The 17,410-nt window shown below is 38.7% G+C and overlaps 1 long non-coding RNA gene across 2 annotated transcripts in view; it reads left to right on the forward strand.

Annotated features, from left to right (window-relative positions):
- Window positions 1-17,410, forward strand: part of LOC144222058 (uncharacterized) — a 175,164-nt gene that overhangs the window by 20,576 nt on the left and 137,178 nt on the right. The window contains exon 1 of one of the 2 annotated variants that reach the window (XR_013332273.1): window positions 7,534-7,647. The exons of the other annotated variant lie outside the window; for it this stretch is intronic. This is a non-coding gene — a long non-coding RNA (uncharacterized LOC144222058). Of the gene's footprint in view, window positions 1-7,533; window positions 7,648-17,410 lie in introns of those variants that run through there. 2 annotated transcript variants of the gene reach the window in all.

Raw genomic sequence — 17,410 nt, forward strand, 5'->3', positions numbered from 1 at the left:
ACTAAAATCTATTTACCATTTATCACCATACAGTTGACACCATTCACCCATTTTGCATAGGCCCCACCCCATACCCTTCCCCTATGCTGACCACCAATCTGGTTTCTGTATATATGAGTTTTTTTGTTTTGTTTTGTTTTGTTTTAATTACACAGATAAGTGAAATCTTATGAGAAAGACAAATCTTTCTCTGTCTGACTTATTTCACTTAGCATAGTACCTTGAAGGCCCATCCATGTTGTTGCAAATGGCAAGATTTCATTTTTTATGGCTGAGTAGTAGCCCATTGAATATATATTTATATACTCAGTGGACATTTGGGTTGTTTCCATTTCCTGGCTCTTTATAAATAATGCTTCTATAAGCATAGGGCTACATATATCATTTTGAATTGGCATCTTTGTGTTCTTCAGATAAACACCCAGAAATGGAACAGCTAGATCATATGGTAGTTTTGTTCTCAATTTCTTGACAAATCTCCATACTATTTGCCTTAGTGGCTGCACCAGTTTGCATTGCCACCAACAGTGTACAATGGTTCCCTTTTTGCCACATCCTCACTAACATTTGTTACCACTTTTGTCTTTTTGATGATAGCCATTCTACGTGGTATGAGGTGATATCTCATCGTGGTTTTGATTTGTATTTCCCTAATGATTAGTGATGTTGAATATCTTCCCATGTGCCTGTTGGCCCTCTGTGTGTGTGTGTGTGTGTTTGGAAACAGATCCTCTGCCCTGTCTTTTCTTGATTCTTTGTCTTGTTCTTTCATTTGGGACATATTTCTCTGTCTTCCCATTTTCTTTGCCTGTCTGTGTTTATTTCCATATATTAGGCAAATCAACTACCTCTTCTTGTCTTAAAGGAGCGACTGTATGTAGGAGATGCCACATGAAGCCTAGAAGTACTATCCTCTCTGACCACCAGAACGAGGTGCTCAAGGGGTTTCCTGGGTGTGGGCTGTGTGCGACCATCTATTGCAGTAGACCATGTCTCTGGCCTGGGAGTTGGCAGGACTAGTGCTTTGTTGTGATGCATGGCCATGTGTGCTGCACAGGGGTGGGTGGATATGGTGTCCTGCTGGCCACATCACATGGCCATGCTGGGATATGAGTGACTGGGACTGGTACCCAGCCTGGCCATGGATCACAGCTGTGCCAAGGCACAGGTTGGGCTGGGCTAATGTCTTTCCTGGCCAGGACATGCATGGTTTGCTGCAAGGGGTGGGCCTGGGGGGTTCTTAGCTGAGTGCGATCCCCAGCTCCAGCAGGTTAGAGAGAGTAGTTCAAAAATAGCACCCTCTGGTGGTGATCTTGGCAAAATAGAATGAGGTTGAAAATTCGGTACCCATCAGTATCTCAGGCCCTGGGAAAAGTCTCAGTGTTTCCTGCCTTTCCAGCAGTCACTTTAAGATTAATTAGTGGGTGCCCTTCATATAGATAGTCAGAGGACTGTTTCCAATTTGGTGTTTTGGCCTGGATCCTGGGGTAGGTGAACCTACGCAGGAGCCCTTTAAAAGCATGTTTTTCTTGTCTTGCATTCTTTGGTTTTCCTGGATGTAATCTTTGTTGGTTTTCAAAGCCTGGCACTTAGAGTGGTTGCCTTTCTGGTACGGGATCTAAGGAATTGGTGCCTGATGTGGAGCTCAAACCCCCCTCTCCTTAGGGAAAAGTTCCATATTTTATTATGACCCCCAAAAGTTCCATATGTTGGGGAGCTCCTTCCCACTTGTGGACCGCGGTACCTGGCGTGGGGGTTCTGGTGAGATGGTGTCTTGGTCGGTCCCACTCCTCTCTGTGCTGTCCTGTTTCTTCTTCGTTGTAGAGGCTTTGTTCATCCAGTTTTCTGGTCTTTGTCAGAGGAAATTATTTCATTCGTAGTTATATATTTGTCATATCTGTGGGAGAGAGTGAGTTCTACCTTTCTCCTGGCATATGGTTTTAATGTGTGTAAGATTCATTAATTAACAATTAATTAAAACTTTGAACGTTTACCTTGGTTACTCTCCCTTAGAAGATGAAGTTCTGCTATAGTGTAGATGTTATCCATCAAGTTAACCATGATTATCAGAAATTTCTATGGGATTTTAGAATTAGAGGTTTGGATTCAGTTGATCAGGATTAGATCAGCACCTGCAACTATGATAGATTACTGTGTGCCGGGCACAGGACTAAGCAGTTTACGTACATTGTTTTTTGCAGTATTCAGTTTAAATGTAATCTTGGCTAGCTTTCAACTAGTCTCATACTGTTTTAATTTGTGAGTAAAAATTTTAATAAGGTTACTTAATTCTATAGTTGCATTATAACATGAATTTTTGTGAAGTACAGTGGTCAAAATTTGGTTATAGGCTCTTATTCTCTAATTTTTCATAGGCTTAATTGCTGTTGGTTTTAATGGACTGAAAGCTCTTGAGCGCATAAATCTCCAGTACCTATTACAGTACTTTTTAGTGTTGTCCAGCACCGGTGGCAGTGCCTAGTCCATGACAGAGGCTCAATAAATAGCTTTCAGTGAATGAAGAATGACATAGAATGTGGTCTTCATATAATGCAGAGTGTGAGCTCATAGTGCCAAATATTTTCAGGGCTGAGTGGTAGGGAAAAGCCCATGGAGAGTATGAGCTTTTAGTTGATGTTTAAAGATTGTAGGTGTCAGAGAGGTGAAGAGAATAGAGACGTATCCTTAGGCCCCCTGAAGCTGATCTAATTTGAATACTGAAAGACCTCTTATCTCCAAATATCTCATTTGCTCATATGACAGAGAGCTTAATTTCCCTCTTAGAGCAACAGTTCATTCACTTACGGAATTGTGTATTTAAATTACCAAAAACAAAAAAATTCTTTGGGAGGAGTAACACATTTGCACATTAAAAGCTATTGCCTCATTAGTACAGATGGTGTATTCTAACCTAAGCAGGCAGCTCAAATTGGTCTGGACTGATTTGGCTCATGATGGGAGAGGTGGAAGATTCTTTGGGGGGGGGGGAGAGACACTTGGGGAGGGCTTTGAGGCACCTTTGCCTTAGTGTACATAGTGGGGCCACTGAGAAAGCCTAGATTAGCACAGAGGTAGAGAGGTGGGACATTAAAGACTAGTACTTTTCTACAGAGGACAATTTACCATACCTATAAGTTTCTTTTAAAAAGATACTAGTGATTTATACCTGTATTAAAAGTACAAATGATTAAAATTTGAAATTTGGAGATTATTCTGGAAATGAGCATTTTTGAGGACCATTCATTTCTGAAAATAAGCAGCTCTTACAGCTCTAGAAATATATTTCTTTTGGAAACGTATTTATTTTTAGGTAATGAAACAAAACAAAAAATTCAAGCTAATTAGCATGGAAAACACATTACATTTGAGTCAGCCTTTAAAATGTAGCCAATGGCATAAGGTAGATTCCATGATTAATTCATCTTTGTTTCCCCAAGTGTGTAGTCCAGAGGATAGCATGTGGTAAGCCCTCAAAAATACTTATAAATGAATGAAAAAATTGTATCTAGAGTGAGAATCTCCAGCATAATGAATGTGTCATTTTGTGAACTGAATAGTTTATTGTGTTTCTGAGTGACTCAGCATTCTAATGCATTTCTAAAGTCTGATCCTAAGGTGGAAAAACACAGCAAACATTGCAGACCCATTGGTAGAAATGGAAGCCAGTGGGAATATTATAGAAAACAAGAGAAATCTAAAACAAGAAATTCATTGATCAGAAAATGTGGTAATTCCAATAAGTGAACTGGCAAATAACAGAAAATGCTTTATCTATTATAGAGCTTTGTCGATGTCATCTATACATATACTTTAAATCTAGAGCTATCTCTGTCTCCAGTTCCTGGCACAGAGCTCCTAATCCTGACAATTTCTTGAGTAATAAGAGTATTAGGAACATGTTTTCTTCTATTATTTGGTCTTTGACTCTGTTTCTGACCTAAATCCATGTTCCCAATCCCTTGGAATTCTGAGTGCTAGGAATCTCTCTCTCTCTCTCTCTCTCTCCCTCTCTCTCTCTCTCTCTCTCTTTTCCTAATGAAGTGCCTCTTGGTGGGCTCCTGGATAGCTTTAGGATGGGGAATGGTTACCAGAAAGATCAAGACATGATTAGAAGCTTGGAACTTTAAGCTCCACCACCCATCCTCTGGGAAGGAGAGAGGGCTGGAGAATAAGTTAATGATCCATCATTCCTATGTAATGAAGCTTTCATAAAAATCCCCAAAGTATGGGGTTCAGAAAACTTCCCAGTTGTTGAATACTTCTGTGTGCTGGGAGAGTGACTCCAACTCTACATGAATAGAAACTCCTGCACTTGGGACCCTTCCAGATCTTCCTCACTGTATCTCTACATCTGGCAGTTCATCTGTATTCTTTATCATATCTTATAAACTATAAATATAAGTGTTTATCTCAGTTCTGTGAGCTGTTCTAACAAACGATGAAATCCAAGGAGAGGGTCATGGGAGCCTCTGATTTGTAGATATGTTGGGTAGAAATTGTGGTTAACCTGAGGACCTACTACTTGCTATTGGCATCTGAACTGGTTGGGGGGGATGTCTTGTGAGACTGAGCCCCTAACCTGTGGCATCTGAATTAACTCCATTTACTGTCAGAATGGAATTAAATTGTAAAACAGCTGATGTCACAGAGGATTGCTTGGTCTTGAAAAAACCCACACATTTGGTGTCAATAATCTTGTGTGTGAGTAAAGGAGAAACATGGTGTTCTTCTTACACACAAACAAATAAACAAAATACCANTGAGGTTTTCCTAAACTTAATGACTTTCCTTTCTGTTATCAACAACTTTTAACACATTAAGCATGACATTATGAGTGTAATTCCCTGAGTGCGATAACACGGGCTGCTACCGTTAGTTCTCAATACTGTGTAGAAGCATGGTAACAAATCCTGTTCCCAGAATGAGTTGTCATGTGCCATTCCTGTGAAATGAGCCTGTGTCTGACCGTAGGTCTGGAACGGAGAGCCCCTGCTCTTGCTGACTTTCTGACTGTGTCAGGGCAGAGCTTTTGGGTGAGGCCCTACTAACAGGCAACCTCTTCCTAATTTTTTTCTTTTAATTTGAGATTAGGTATTTTTTAATCTCTGGAAATTGGCATTATGTATCTGGAGACATAGAAGAGGATATGCCCTTGCAGACCTGAAAATAAATGGATTTGAGGAAATAAAACTGAAAAAAGGATCATTAGGAAAGCAGCAAGCTGTTGAGAAAACTGTGAGCCAGATATCGTCATAAAGACTTGAAATGCTGCAGCAGAGGTGGGGTTTTTTTTTTTCTTTCTTTCTTCTTTTTTTTTTTTTTAAATTTTATAGCTCTCTTCATTCTGAAAGGTCATAGCAATAAGGGAGATGAAGGGTTATTCTTTATGATCTCTAGTAATTTAAAGTACTGTAAACAAATAAGTCTTGGAGATGAGGAAATGTTTATTAGCCTTAGGAGGCTTAGCAAGAGTTTAGCTAATATATCGATACACCAGGTGGTTGAAATTAGAAGACAAAGATCAGTCCTCCGGAAGCATTAATATCTTCACAGAACACTAAGCATGCATTCTTGTGATAGTACATGACTTCTTCTTTTTTTTTATTTATTTTTTAATGTTTTATTTATTTCTAGGAGAGAGAGAGACAGCGCGAGCAGGGGAGGGTCAGAGAGAGAGGGAGACACAGAATCTGAAGCAGGGTCCAGGCTCTGAGCTGGCAGTCAGCACAGAGCCCGACGCGGGGCTCGAACCCACGAACCGCGAGATCATGACCTAAGCGAAAGTCGGATGCCTAACCGACTAAGCCACCCAGGCGCCCCTCATGACATCTTCTTAAGAACAAGAAGTACTGTCTTTCAAACAGAAGCTTGACCAACATAGGCAGTAGTCAGTGAACATGAAGTACTGTGCACGGACACAGGAGTTTGCAGAGACCAGAGAAACAATTGGCAGATCTGTAAAGAGGAACTCGCATAGGGGAATTCCTCTCAGGCCTCCTGTTTCATGTATGCTTTTGACTTGAATTATAATCTCTAATTCTAGAAAAAAACACTTCCTCAAATGAGTGGAGTGATACATTCTCTTAGTTCTTAAAATTTTATATACATATAAAGTGCACTTCCTTTGAGATCCACATTGGAAGTGTACTCCTAAGCATATGTGGGAATCCTTACAAAACACTGGAGAAGCTCTTGGTATGCTGTTATTCAATGAGGACAAATATTACCCTGCTCTCCCCAAAAGGGAACATGCATTTTTAGATTAGATAAACATTCAGCGAGAGTGATAGGCTTATAACCATACTGGAACTGGGAATCAGAATGGGGTAAAGGCTCAAAGCAGACAACCTAAACGTCCAGATGTTCCACATTACCCCAGCACATTGTAATCCCCACTCATGGCAGGGTTCTGACTTTTATATCTCCATTGTATATGGGTCCTCTTGATGGGTTGTGTCCTGTGGAAATGAAATTTAAGAATTGTTTTAAGAACGGGGAAATTTTGTCTTTCCTTTGGGTTCTACAGGGAAGTTACAATAGGTTCATTTCAAATAAATCAATAATAGAGATGATTTCTGGAGGCAATTACCAGAATTGTAGATTCTTAGTGAAGCGGGTCTCTAGTCTTAATAGAAGAATAAATTTCTGTCTAGTGTTTTCCATTTGTATGTTCAGACCTTAAGACTTTAAATTCACCGGGATTCAGTAAACCACAATGGCATCTCTGTATTGTGGCCTGCGGGCTTGACTCCTATGGTAATCAGTGAGGAGAAAATTAAGAACAGGAGAGCTTACTGGCTTTTGAACAAGATATTATTATGTTTAGATCTGATTAATTTGTTTAATTACAGAACCCAAGGACTCTGTTTCCTCACCTGGAAAACAAGAAGAAGGGGTAGATAAGTCAGTGGTTCTGGAGTGTTGGCATGTATCAGATTTACCTGGAGAACTTGTTAAAACACACATTAGTGGATCTCACTCCCTAGTTTCTGATTCAGTAGGTTTGGGGAGGCCCAAGAATTGAGGTTCCCAGGCCATGCTAATGCTTCTAACATGGAGACCACACTTTTGAGGATCACCAGGGTAGACAATGTTTATGATTTCCTTCACACTGATATGCTGTGAGCATAATGGGGCAAAATAAGGTCTGTAGTTTTCCTGCTGGAAAAGAAATTCTGCGAAAGCCATTTATCTGCCTGGAGGATATTTGTGTGCAGGCAATTTCTGAGTGATGTTTAAGGTTGTCATCTAATGGCAGCTCTTGTGTCTGTTTATATATGTCAGAGATGCATAAATTTGAGTTGAACTTTAGAAGGTTTGTCTGTGTGCAAGTCATTTAGAAGAAATATTCACCTGAATGGAATTGTAGGAAAGTAATCCTTGGGATCAAACTCCTGTTAAAGTAACAAACATTTTCTTTTACAAGAAAAATAATGTTATTGCTAATAAATATTACAGTTCATATTTATCTGAATCTAAGTATCTTAAAAAAATTTTTTTTAATGTTTTATTTATTTCTAGGAGAGAGAGAGAGAGACAGCGTGAGCAGGGGAGGGTCAGAGAGAGAGGGAGTCACAGACTCTGAAACAGGCTCCAGGCTCTGAGCTGTCAGCACAGAGCCCGACGCGGGGCTCGAACCCACGAACCGTAAGATCATGACCTAAGCGAAAGTCGGACGCTTAACCGACTAAGCCACCCAGGCACCCCTGAATCTAAATATCCTAATTTGAACATCTAAAAAAGTGTCATGAAAATGAACTATGAGTTTTACTCAACATTCCAGTGACCTTGACTAAGTAGCAAGTAATGTGATGTGTGTTTTTACCTGGCAATACTTAGGGACAGGTGGGCTTGTTTTAGGCAACATTGTAATCAACAGTGTATGTGAGGCCTGCTACTTCCTGTGGATCTTTCTAATTAATTTAAGAAATATGTGGCTTTAATAGTCCATGTTTGGGGAAATTTTATTTTGTCACTTTTATAATGCAGTATTCATGCAACCATTTTTATGACATGTAAACTATAGACGATGCTTTTTATTTTGTAAATTCTCTGGTGACTGCCAGTGTCGCAGTGAGAAATTGGGCTCAAGATGAACAGACAAGAGCTTCTACTCCCAGTTCCTCCTCAACTATTAGCTGTAACCTTTTTTCCATGCACTAGTTTTATTACCTGGGAAATAGGACTAGTGATAATCTATCTTGTAAAGTTTCTTTGATAATCAAATGGAATAATGCTGATCATACCCGGCACATAGAACGAGTCCATTAAATGTTAGCTATGATAATGTCTGCCCTGTTTGAGGAAGTTTACATACTCTTTCTCTTTTATAAGACATATTAAGTCCTCATTTTAATAGTTATATAAGGAAATATATGAAATCATAAAGTGTCATTTTTTCCTTTATCTTTGTATCAGAATTTGGGTCACAAGTCTGATCTCTAGTTAGGATTAATTATATTTCATTGTGAAGTCAGACATTCAGTCTTTGCTTCTTTCTGTCCTTCGTCTATTCAAATAATAAACATTTTTCTTTTATTTGTCGTCGTGGAGATATGAACCTCAAGGAACTCACTTTCCAGTGGGGAGAGATGAGTAGGGAGACAAATAATCCAAACCCAGTTTGTTAAATACTGTCCCTGAATAAAGTTTGGGAATCCAGAAGGGAGAATAACATATTCTTCCTGAGGATCAAGAAATGATTCAGTAAAAAGTTGACATTCCCACTAAGTTTTAGAAGGTGTTTGCCAGGTGACCTAATTGAAGCTAGGGAAAGAATAATTTCTTAAGTAATAAACTTTATCATTTTTAAAAAGTTTATTTATTTTGAGAGAGAGAGTGTGTGTGTGTGTGAGAGAGAGAAAGAGAAAGGCAGAGAGAGTGAATCCCAAGCAAGCTTCACACTGTCAGTGTAGAACCCAACATACAGATCAAACTCACAAACTATGAGATCATGACCAGAGTTGAAGTCAGATGCTTAGCCATCTGAGCCACCCAGGTGCCCCTCAAATATTAAACTTGAAAAGCTCTGGGGGCACTTAGGTGGCTCAGATGGTTAAGTGTCCAGCTTCAGCTCCAGTCAGGATTTCATGGTTTGTGAGTTTGAGCCCTACGTCTGGCTCTCTGCTGCCAGTGTCAATCCCACTTCAGATTCTCTGTCCCCCTCTGTCTCTGCCCCACCATCTCCCCTCCTCAAAAATAAGTAGACATTTAAAAAAGCTATTGAAGAGGTGATAGAGCTTGCAGTGTTAAAAAGCTGTAAGTCCGTGTATGGATAGGATAGGGGGTTGGAGGAGGAAGAAGACAGATGAAAGGCAATGCTAGATATTCAGTGACCAGAATCTGAACATGCTCATCTGCTTTCATGCAGAATAATTCAGACTTTGTCTTGAGAGTGGAAGAGGAAATATCAAAGTGTTTAAGAGCGTTACTGACTTGATCTGATACGTGTTTCACAAAGATATGCAGAAAAATCCAGTCTAATCCATATGCTCAAAACAGCAGTCCACTAAGTGTATGACCCTTTTAAAGTTTCCAAAGACACATCTTCAGCAGACTTCTTTTTTGCTAAGAGTTAAAGAAAGTCCTCTTTTCAGTTGTGAAGGCAAATGATAATTTTGTGAGTGTTTTCCTTATAAGATGCTAAAATGATGATATTATTCATTTAGCGAGACATTACATATTGCCTTTAGAATTGTAAAATGTGTTGGATAGTAGCTGCTAAAAAAAACCAGGTGAAAATATTGACTATTATATCAAATGCTGTGAAATTCTTTGTAAACAAAGCTTTATTCGTGAAAGAATTTATTTGCTGCCTGTACTTACTGCTCACTTGAAGTCATAATTGTCCTGTATTACATCAGATTTTGTTCCATGGAAAGGATTTTGATGTTGTGAACAGAATATTATAATTTTGAGTTAAGAAAAATAAGGAACAGATGAAGAATTAAAAATCCATATTCTATTTTTATTCAGATATCTTTAGTTTTAAAATACTCAAAAGAAATATATAAAAACTTGTCCATTAAAAGTCCCAAATAAGCAAAAATATCTTACCTGAATGAATTTTCAAGTTTTCACTTAATAAACCCTTAATAAAGGTAAACTCCTTCAATTTGAAAACTTAAAAAACAATACCTTAGAAGATGTGAATTACTAATTTTTGTTTTATGAAAATGACTTTTATATATTTATCCTTAAAAAATTAAGATCACATTTATACCTGAATCTCAAAACTACTGCTAACCAATCAATGAAAAATAAATTAAAAGTATTTGGTGATTGGGAGAAATGAAAAACAAATACAAGAAATTTTTGCTTACCTGTCTTCTGAAATAATTGAGAGTCAAAATTTATCAGTGTTATTTAGGAAGTTTCCTTTGAGAGAAAATTTTTTTTGTCCTGAGGTATGTTCTCTTGAGTATTTTTCAATCCCTTCCTACACAAAACCACAAGATCTCTTAGTCTGTTTTACCTTAAGATTGGAATGCTACATTATTTTGATGTATGTGATAGAGATAATCTGCCACGTGCTCTTTCTTTACAGGAAATTACTTTCCATGCCTTCTGCAAGTTGAGGCAAATTGGAGCCCTGAATATTTTAAAATGACTATAGTGGCAAAAAATGAGAGAAGATTTGATTGGATTTTTATCATATCTTTAGACACCTCCAATTTTATAGTCAGAGACAACACATCATGGCTGTGAATGTGAAATTGCTTTCTTTTATATAAGGCTATTGATGGTGAAATAAAGTGCTCATGTAATAATGATTTGGTTAGTTAATAAAATCTGATAATTTTGTTATGCAGATGTAGAACCATTTAGTTATCAGTTATTTTAACCTAAACGAGCTAGTGCATTATCAGAGATATTTTAGTTATCATTTATATCAAGTAACATCTGGCACTTTAGAATTATTCTTCTTGGTCTATACAACAACAGGCTGCCCTACATCTTGACCAAATGAGAAAGACTCCAGAGGCATGGTAAGGATGGATTATAGAATCAGAAGGCAGAACTTTAAGGCCTATTTTGCCACTTATTAGAGGATGAATTTCAGCTGGTCTCTAACTTTTCTGCTGTCCACTTTATTCATTTTTAAAATTGAAATTAAAATAATCAAATTCATAAAGTTATTTCTGAGAATAAAATTAGGTCATTTATGTGAAATTGCTCTGTAAACCCTAAAACCTTATATAAATGTAAGGTACTATTATAATTATCATTTTATTATCACTGCTGTAATCCCTTTTCTTTTTTTGGGGGGGCTACTGCCCTTATTTTATTTATTTATATTTTTACAAATAGTTTGTTGTCAAGTTAGTTTCCATATAACACCCAGTGCTCATCCCCACAAGTGCCCTCCTCCATGCCCATCACCCCCCTCCCCCCCACACCCATCAGTCCTCAGTTTGTTCTCAGCATTCAAGAGTCTCTCATGGTTTGCCTCTCTCCCTCTCCCCAACTATTTCTTCTCCCCCATGGTCTTTCGTTAAATTCCTCCTAATCCTCCTATATGTGCAAACATATGGTATTTTACCTTCTCTGCCTGACTTATTTCACTCAGCATAACACCCTCAAGTTCCATCCATGTTGCTATGCATGGCTAGATTTCATTCTTTCTCATTGTCCTGTAGTATTCCATCGTATAGATAAACCACATCTTCTTTTTTTTAAGATTTTTAATGTTTGTTTATTTTTGAGAGAGAGAGATAGAGTGTGAGCAGGAGAGGGCCGGAGAGAGAGGGAGACACAGAATCCAAACCAGGCTCAAGGCTCTGAGCTGGCTGTCAGCACAGAGCATGACACAGGGCTTGAACTCAACGGACTGGGAGATCATGACCTGAGCCGAAGTTGGAGGCTCAACCCACTGAGCCACCCAGGTGCCCCAAACCACATCTTCTTGATCCATTCGNGGTGACAGCTTTGTAGTAGAGGCTAAAGTCTGGGATGGTGATGCCTCCCGTTTTGGTTTTCTTCTTCAATATTACTTTGGCTATTCGGGGTCTTTTGTGGTCCATACAAATTTGAGGATAGTTTGTTCTAGTTTTGAGAAGTATGCCGGTACAATTTTGATTGGGATTGCATTGAATGCGTAAATTGCTTTGGGTGGTAATGACATTTTAACTATATTTATTCTTCCAATCCATGAGCATGGAATGTTTTTCCATTTCTTTGTGTCTTCTTCAATTTCCTTCATAAGTTTTCTATAGTTTTTATCATACAGATCTCTTGGTTAGGTTTATTCCTAGCTATTTTATGTTTTTTTTTGTGAAATTGTGAATGGGATCTGTTTCTTGATTTCTCTTTCTGTTGCTTCATTGTTGGTGTATAAAAATGCAACCGATTTCTGTACTTTATATAATCCCTTTTCTTAAACAGTTATCACTGAGGATACTAAGTTTTGTATCAAGTCTGGTTATCCAGCTCTACTGGCTTGGAAGTTTTGGAGTTAGTCTTATAGAATTATTGGCCTTGTCTGATAAACCATCCAGACTTTGAAATCAGATAACTAGGCATTTCATTGTCTGAAGATCTGAGTATATATTAATTTTGTATTGTCACACAACAAAAGTCTGCATTAGTTATTTGTTTCTTCATTATAGATTAACCCACAACTAACAACGTAAACGAACATTTAGTATCTTATAATTTCTGTGGCTCAGGGATATTATAGAGGAAGCTTAGTTTGGTGTCAGGGTCTCCTTTTAGGTTTCAGTCAGGCTATTGGCTAGGGCAGTGGTCTCATCTTCAGGCTCAGATTGGAGGGGTTGATCTGTTTCCAGGCTCATTCCCATGTTTATTGGCAGGTCGTGGTGTTTCAACATATGGATCTCTTCATTGGCAATTTGAGAGACAGCGATGGAGAGACAGACAGAGAAAGACAGAGAGAGAGAAAAAACCAACTGAAGATAGAGGTCATAGTTATTTTATAACCTAATCTTTACAGTCTATTACTTCTACCTATTTTATTAATTAGAAGACAGTGAGTAAGACCAGTCTCTTCTCAAGTGGATTCCACAAGGACAGCAACAAGCAGGAATTATTAGAGGCCATCTAAGTGGTGTCTGCATCATGTATCCTCTGCTTCCCAGGATTCATGGGCCTCTCACATGCACAATACAGTCACCCTTTCCCAAAGTTCTGTCTTATTTTATTATAGTATTAGCTTAAAAATCCAACATCGTAGCTCTACACCAAGACCAGGTGTAAACAAGATTTCTTGGTATAGTTTCTTGAGTATAGCTTTCTGAGTACTGCCCCTTCTAATTTATGGATGTGATAAAGAAAACCAAGTCATCTTTCCTTCACACCCCTAACCTGTAATGATGGAGCAGGCATAGTGTAACTAGTACAAGCATTCTTGTTCGAAAGGAATAAGATGAGAGCCTCAGAGGAATCTCTGGTCCATAAAAATTCTGAAATTTAGCCAGGCATATAATAGAATTTCCTCTCTTAGATCTCAAAGCCTGGGAATACTTCCCCATGGCTCCCAGCTCCACATTTTGGGCTCTTGTTATCATATCCATATTTGATTTGTCATCAAAGGCAGCACGTTGTGTAGCTGAGCATCCCTTTCAGTCTGCTGCCTGTTGGTAAAATTCTAGAGATCTGATGTCCTCTCCTGATTATATGCTATATTCACCTCAGGCCAAATGGACATGTTGCTGCATAAATAACTTTTAAGAACTTTCTAGGTGTTCTGTATACTTTCTTGGGGCTCATTTCATTTGACAAAAGCTTTACCACAAATTTCTTCATGGTAACCCCTTCTCTCCTTTGGGCTTTTGCTTGAACAGATAAGGAATAATGCCCTTAAACATCATAGGAACCTTGTTGCTTGACTGGGGGTGCTGCATGGGAGACTCAGCGTGTTTCCATTTATTCATACAAAGTTCAAAATGATTGATACTAAGCTTTGTTGTTTAGAGAGTCCCACATAGATACAGAAAACATAGGAGCAATTAACAAAAATATTAGAGTAGTAGATACCTCTCAGAAGAGGGAGAGGGATGTGGGAAGAATTATACGAGGGGCTTTAAAGTTGTTTTTCAGAGCACCTGGGTGGCTCAGTCAGTTAAGTGTCTTGACTTTGGCTTAGGTCATGATCTCACAGCTTATGAATTCGAGCCCCATTTCAGGCTCTGTTGACAGCCTAGATCTTGCAGCCCACATGGAATTCTGTGTCTCTCTCTATCTCTTTGCCCCTCTGCTGCTCATGCTTTCCTTCAAAGATAAACAAACAATAAAATTTTTTTAATTTTCTCATATATTATTCTGGTTGATGGATACACTGGTATTTGTTTTATAGTTTTTACTAAGATGTAAATAAATACATACATATAGGTACTTGATCTCCTCTTTTATCTATATGGCTCATACAGAAGAGCAAAAAAGAAAAAAAGTGTAGTAACTGAAATCCAATAGAGGAGTGGTTTCTGAAACTGAAAGGAAGTGTAGGAGTTTATGTCTTAAATTGAAGGTAGAATGAATGTCAAGGGGTGAAGTTGTAATGCCATTAAAAGCTTCAATTGTATATAGTTGTTAGGTGATTGAATTGAGTTAAATTAATATGCTTGGACTTCTGGCATCTTTTATCAGCCATTTAGTAATGTTTTTCTAAAAAGCAACCCATTCCAGGAGAAGAGCATTAAACATAATAATGTTGCCATTCATCACATCCAGAGCCAGTGGCTTTCTCCTTCTGTTCAGTTTTGTGTTCCATTTCTGTTTTGTGAAGCCAAAGGAAAAAAGACAAGTAAAAGAGTTTGGGGGCAAGAATTTAGCGTACTTTATTGCACAATTTTGAGAAAGTGCCCTCCTCAAGGACAATTATTCTGAATCATTGGTGAAGTTCTGTAGACTTAATAAGGGAAAGAGGGGGGAAGGTTTACTCTTTCATATGTTCATATAGAGAACATGGTTAGGTAATGATATTAAGAGGATGGGAAACGAGCTCTAACCAAAATTTTCTTCCTAAAGCATCATTCTGATTTGCCATTCTTTTGATGAAAATCCACCAACCTTCAGTGGCTCTTTGTTTGCTTCAAGTAAAAGGCTACTTTGGGGTGCCTGGGTGGCTCAGTTGGCTAAGCGTCTGACTTCAGCTCAGGTCATGATCTCATGGTTCGTGGGTTCGAGCCCCGTGTCAGGTTCTGTGCTGACAGCCATCTCAGAGCCTGAAGCCTGCTTCAGATTCTGTATCTCCCTTTCTCTCAGACCCTCCCCTGCTCATGTTGTGTGTCTCTTTCTATCAGAAATAAATAAAACATTAAAAAAAATTTAAAAAGGCTACTTTCATGATGTGACATACTTTCCTCTCCAGCCCTACCTCTTGACTTTCTACCCCACTCCCAGGACAGTTGGGCTCTGCATGCTGCTAGCTCATTGCTTTTCAGGAATACACCAAACCATCTCTCTGTTCGTGCTCATGGACATGTCCTCTCTGCCCTAAAGACCTTTCACCGGCTACCTTCTGGTTACCCTCTAGGTGTGGAACATATGCGATACAGAGAGAAAGTGCTCTTGTCTCCTCTCCAGGTTGGGTGTAGTTAGGTGTTGTCTCTGATGGACTTGAATTGATCTTGCCTTGTAAGTTATTTGTTTCCTAGCCTTGACTTTAAGTTTCTTAGAAGGAAGAGACTGTAACTTTGTAGTTTTGTCTTTATGATCTTACAGTGCATTGTACCTGATAAGCCCCTCATAAATGTTTGTTGGATAAACAGATTAAACAGATAGATGCATTTGGTGGATGATTGGTATAGTTCAGAGACTAATGCTAAAGGTACAGAAAATAGATAGTTGAGTGGAGTGATTAAGCATGTGGGTTTTAGAAACTGACTACCCAGAATGGAGTATTATCTCTATCATTTATTAACTGTGACTTCTTGGGAAAGTTAGGTAAACTTTCTTGCCTTAGCTCTGTCTAAGCTTAAACCCTTAGCTTAAGGGGTTTAGTAATAATACTAGCTTCATTGGGTTGTTGGAGTGATGAAATGAAGTAATATATGCTAAGTGCTTTAGACAGTGCTGAAATCTACTAAGTAACTCAGTACACTTAAAATTGTTCCGGAAGGCAGTCACTGCATTTAATTAACATACATGAGGGCCAATGAAAAGTAGATCCAGGAAAGAGAAGAGCAAGAAGCCCCTTACCTGTGCATACTTGATACTCTCATTTCCCTGATTATACTACTGAACATACCATATTGAAATTTTTGTGCTAGTGTGTATCTCCAGTTTATCCTAAAGATCGGGGTGAGAAGGTCCATATCCTTCCTTTCAGCAAGCAGAGCTTGGTGAAATCACTTGATCCTTTTATGGCCTGTGTTCTAATAACCTAGAACAGTCTTAAAAATTATGACTAAACTGAAAACATGTATTGCAATGTCTCTTAACAGTTATCCCTTGAAATTCTCTCATCTTGAAGTTTAAGTTTAAATGTGCCCTTTACCTATGTGTGTGATTAGGGATGACATAGGTAGGGATAGGTCCACCAGAGGTAAAGTCAAATAAGAGTAGGGGTAAGGCACTGAGCCCAGGAGCAAGGTCCCAGTTACATGGGAATGAGTAACGTCAACCAGAGAGAACCCTAAGTGCATCAGTGGAAGGACCCAGGAGCACCAGGTGGGTGTTGTGTCTATACATAGCCACCGCAGCTTCACATTTCATTACAAGATTAAGGAGAAAGTAAAATATGAGAAGAAAGATGAGTGGGTTTAGGGAGATAAGGCTGTGAGTTAATAGCTCACTGTGTGGGGAGCTTCATATATAACAGCCCAGGACACAAATTTATTTGATAAATGGTATCTTCAGGGAATTTCCAGCAAAATAAAAGTTTTCCAATTAGTTTCCTTCAGATAATGTCACTGCCTTATAAACACACGGTAGTTTAATTCATTTTTCATGTGTAGGTTTGCTGCAGATTCAGACAAAGGTGAGTGAACCCAACTTTACTCTCAGGATACATATTTCAAAATGTTGTACCGGTTCTTAGACAGGTAACTTCCACCAGCCAGCCCTCAAGGTGAATAAGAAACACCTTGTTGGCTCTTTGGAACACTAACTCTTCTGGGGCATTACACTTCATGTCTAGTACACTAATTGGCAATTTGGGAACCTGGAGCGATAATGTGTTTCCTAGAAGAGTTGTTACCTCACACCAAGGGAGTAGTTTACTTACCTAGTAGAATCATAGAATAGCAGAATTTGGAGTAATTTTGAGTCATAATCTATACCAGCCTTGGCCAGCGGAGCACAGGAGAGACAGGCTCGTTGCATGTAGCTCTCATCTCAGAGGCAGCCGTGTAGTTTTCACACCAATTCTGGATGGGAGCCATCACATCATGATAAGACATTTTCCTGTTGTGTGAGTGAGTTTTGTAATGTTTTCTTCAATGTCACCAGA

Source organism: Crocuta crocuta, unplaced genomic scaffold (assembly GCF_008692635.1).
Source record: "Crocuta crocuta isolate KB4526 unplaced genomic scaffold, BGI_CrCroc_1.0 scaffold376, whole genome shotgun sequence".
Classification (NCBI taxonomy): domain Eukaryota; kingdom Metazoa; phylum Chordata; class Mammalia; order Carnivora; family Hyaenidae; genus Crocuta; species Crocuta crocuta.